At 52.6% G+C, this 4,602-nt stretch overlaps 1 protein-coding gene across 1 annotated transcript in view; it reads left to right on the forward strand.

Annotated features, from left to right (window-relative positions):
* The window catches only part of TET3 (tet methylcytosine dioxygenase 3), a 96,497-nt gene that overhangs the window by 12,134 nt on the left and 79,761 nt on the right, over positions 1–4,602 (forward strand).

Raw genomic sequence — 4,602 nt, forward strand, 5'->3', positions numbered from 1 at the left:
AGTAGGGCTATAAGAGAAGGATGCCTTGAGGGCAGAGACCAGCCTTAGTCACCTTTAGGCCCAGAGAGCCCAGGGGGAAAGGGAAGGAGAGTTTCTGTATGAAGATATGTGAAGGATGAGGGGGGCTTCCAGGAGGAGGGAGGCATCTCCCCTCAGCCTGGGGTATGTATAGTTGCTACTGGAATGCTCTGGCTGGTGGCAAGAGTGTGGAACGACACAGACTGCAGGGGGCCACACACGGCTGGTCCTGGATCCTCCAGGTGGAATATAAGACTTTTTGTGTTATTTCCCCTTGGAAGTCCTCCAAGATTGCCCCCAGGTTTCTAAACCACTCAGCATTCCTGTGTCCCACCTTCTCAACAACCTCTTAAGGTCCCGCATTACTTACTTACTTGGGTCCTGGAACATTTGGTGGTCCCAGGCTGTTGAATGAAGGTTGGGGAGACCCTGATGAGGTTCATAGACCCTAAGACATCCTCACAAGCATCTAGGAGGGCATGGGGGGCGTGGGCAAAGCTGCAACTGCTGCCTGTCAGCCTGAGTGGGCCCAGGTGTGTTCTCTTTGTTGGTACCGAAGTGTGCAAGTAGAGTTGTTGGCCAGCTGTCTCCCTTGAACATTGCTAGGGGCCCTGGGTTCAGTCTGGTTCTTCTGTATCTCTGAGGAGGAACACCTTTTCTTCTGTTGCTGCTGCTGCTGCTCCTCCGCCTCCTTGAGACTGCTGTTGACACAGACTTCCACTGCTGAAGCTAATTGTGAGGCCTGATCAGTGAATGAAGGCAAAGGCAGTTCCCATGACAACCGCAAAGAGTTTCAAATATAGAGAATGATGTGTGTGATGGGCTGCAATTACTTGGGTGGAAATTGATGTGTGGACACCCGGGACTTCAAACATAGGCTCTGAAGGTGGAAGGGGTGTTGGGTTTCTTTGGCAGGATCCTTTGTGCGATGGAGAAGGAAGGGAAGGAGGTCACAGACTTCCCCTGCAGTCTCTTCCAAGTGCCTTCAGTGTGTGGAATGTTGGGCAAAACCCTGCAGGGGCTTTGGCAAGCCGTAATTCCAGCCATTCTGGTTGGGGAGGCAGAATACCCAGAGAGACAAACAGCAGTACCAAGTGTCAAATGAGAAAGAAGTGCTGTAGGCTGGCAGAGGACCATGGTAACCAGAGAAGGCTTCCTGAAGGAGGTGTGCTTGAAGTGAGCTTTGAAGTAAAGCTTTGTAGGGAAGTGACCTCATTCAGGACATAGCCATGGCCAGTCAGGAAAAGTCTTTCTACTTCCTACCAATGCTAGAAGAGGTAGGTTGATATGAAAATTGTAGAGCCACCCGGAGCAGCACTGACTGTATAGCTACCAATGAGGGGGTAATGAGAGCCCTGCTCAGTCATTTTCTAGCTGTGTGACCTTGGGCAAGATGCTTAGTCTCTATGTATCCCGATTTCTCCATCTATAGAATGGGCATGAATAATTCTTATTTTGTTGGTTCGTTTTGATGGTTAAAGATACATTACATTTTACGCCCAAGTATGGGGCCTGACATGGGGTTAGTGCTTAGTCTATGTCTGGATGTGTCCTCATTCCCTAGTTTTTATATCTGTATATCTGTGTGGTTTCTAACCTATGGGTATCCGTGTTCCTGAGGTTCTTGGTGTTGGGGTATTTTGTGTGTTCTGAGAGTGAATGAAAACATTCACCTCTCCTTGGTGGGGAGGGCTGTGGCCCCATTTCTCCTACTGGGAGTGGGAGACTGGGGGTCATGATGGAAGATGTGTAGGAACCCTTGGTCCCCATGCGGAGGGGTTCCAGATGCCTCTGAGTTGGTCACTGAGAAGCCACAAAAGTAGAAAAAGGGTAGACAGATTGGACCGGGTTGGGTGTGGGTTGTGGAGAGCATCTCTGCTGAAGGCAGAGTGGCCCCAGCATGGGCCTTTTTGACTCCTTGGAGTCCTGGCATTCAAGATTCCTCAGAAGAGGGCAGGAGGCCAGGGTGGGACAGAGATGGGAGCAGGGGGACTGCCTCGGGGACCATGGCTCCTTTAGGATATCTGCAGGGGCTGGGCTGGGAACTGTGGCTGAGATAGGACTGGGTTAGCACTGAGAGCTTGCTGAAGCAGAAAGTCAGGGTGGCTCCTGAAGGCTGGTGGGCTGGGTCGAACAAAGCTAGGACTCAGCTCTGGTTCAGTTGTGGCAGGTCTTGCCCTCCCAGGAGAGCAGGTGTCCCTCCGATCCTCAGGGACCTCAGAGAGAAGGCCGACCAGGAGAGTGGACTCCATATCTCAACGCCCAACCCCCTGCTTCTCCACCCTCCTTGCATAGAAACTCAGCTCAGCACATTCCAGCTCTGCGCAGAGCCTAGTAAAGTAGGGAAGACAGGGCCCCCGCCCACGTGCGGAAGACTGCCGTGTAAATAAATAACTGCACTTGGTAGTGACTGGTGTGCTGGATGAGGCCCTGCACTGCTCTGCAAAGGCCCTGGGAGAAATGGGTGATGCTCATAGGGGCTAGAAGAGCTGGGACAGTGGCAGAGGGAGGTGACCTTTGGATTAAGCCTTTCCCCTTGCATGGGGGTTGGGGGGGGAATCGGAGGAGGAGAACCCAGGCAAGGAGCAATATTTCGTAGTCTCCAAGGCATGAAAAATGATACTATTCTCAGATCCATAGCTTAAAAGGATGTAGTTGGGTTTAAGTGACCCCGTCCATCTTTGCATTTCCCTGGGATTGGCAGAGAGGGGGTGGTTTAGAGAATTGGGGGAGAAAGTCCTAGATTGGTATCCTAGCCCACTACTAACCAGCTGTGTTGTTGTGTGGACAAGTAATCAACATCTGTCTCTAAGTCCGTTTCCCCATAAGAGACAAGGTTGTGTGTGGAGTAATTCAAATGAGATGCTCCCACAGAGTGGTTGGCACAGAGCCTGGTACATAGCAGGGGCTTGATAAACTGTGGCAGCCACAGCAGCAACAATATTAATTGTCCAAGCAACAGACAAAAACTATGTGTGGGGTGGGTGGGTGGGGCCAGGGTTTTGGGGACCAGGATAAAGAAAGGACTTCACTTGGCCTGGCCAAGGTAAGAGTAAAAGGGTGCAGAAGTTCAACTTCCCATCCTGAGCTAGGACACTGCTCTTTACCCTGCTTTGCCCTGGGGAGGAGCCCCACAGTGCTGCCTTTTGTCCCTAGGGGTGATAAATGTATGGGCCCTGGTGTATCCTGGAGTCTCCTCACTAGGGGCAAGCTTGCTGTCTCTCCAAAGGCAGCTCTATCCCATCTGAGTACCCTCTTGGGGGTCCAGGGAGGGGACAGCAATTGGGCATCTGTAGTGGAGCAGGTAGCCAACCATATCTCACTGAAACAGGGGCTGTCACACATCCTAACTAGCTTGAGTCACTTCTCCACTCTGGTCTCAGCTTCCTCATCGATGAGATGAGAAGTAGCACAGAATGAGCTCTCCCAGAAACTAAGAGTGATGGTAGCTAGCAGCACCTACAGCATGTAGGGCACATGCTGCACTTTAGCACAGAGTCTTCACATCTATGTATGAGGTTGCTCTCTGTAGTTCCATTTTACAGATGAGCAGAGTGAGGCTAAGAGAGGTAAGGTGCCACCAGCAGGGCCCCACAAGTAGATAGTGCTGGAGCCAGAAATGGAATGAGATATGTGAGGACCAGAGTCTGTGATGTCACCTTCCTGGGAGGCGGAGGCTCAGAGTGTTCAGCTACAGAGAGGGAATGGGGTGGGGCAGGATGTGCCCAGGGATGCCAGGAATTAAATCCAGGAGTGGAGTTCTGGGCCTTTCTCACCCCATTTCTGTTCTTCTGACCTCAGTCTTCCGTCTCAAAGTTTGGGAACTCGAGGTCGGAGCTCTTGGGGTCTGGGCTCACCTCCTCTCCTCAGCCTTTCCTGGAGATGGGAAGCCCTGAGGCCTGAGGTGGGAGGGCTCTTCTAAGAGGAAGAAGCATCTGGAGTGGTGGTGTGGGGAGGCTGTCTGGATGAGGCAGGTATGTTCAGTCACAAGGATGAGCCATCCTAGGTGAGGTGTGGGTGTTTGTGTGCACGGGGACGGCCAGGCTGGCTTGGTGAGGCTTTGAGCCACAGGCAGTGTGGGCTTCAAGAAGTCTTTTTTCGAGGTGGGTGTTGGAGGGAGGGAGGAGTAGGACTGCATAGGGTTAAGCGCGTGGTGTTTAGAGCGCACAGACTTGGCGTGGAGTCCCAGCTCTGCTGTTTTCTGGCTGTGTCACCTTGGGTAAGTTACTTCACTTGTCTTGCCTTGTTTCATCTGCAAAATGGGGTAAAGGTTCATACTGCCAAGGTGCTTTTTTTTTCTTCTAAGATTGCAGGAGCTATTATTACTGCTCTTCATGCTCTTACAGCGCCGGCACTGAGTGAGGCAGTTGCCTGGTGTTCTGGGGTTAGACAGTCGTGAGAGGGAGAATCCCACCAGCGTCCGCTCCACCCCAGGCGTGATCTGTCATTTGACCCTGGAGATGCAGAGGATGCCTCTGGCATTACCTTCGGGGTCCCCTACTCGGAGGAGGCGGGGTGACCCGGGATCCCCGGCCGGCCCGGGAGCAGCAGCGGGCCTGGGCTGCAGCCAGCGCGTCTCCGCGG

Source organism: Pteropus alecto, unplaced genomic scaffold (genome assembly GCF_000325575.1).
Source record: "Pteropus alecto unplaced genomic scaffold, ASM32557v1 scaffold100, whole genome shotgun sequence".
Classification (NCBI taxonomy): Eukaryota; Metazoa; Chordata; class Mammalia; order Chiroptera; family Pteropodidae; genus Pteropus; species Pteropus alecto.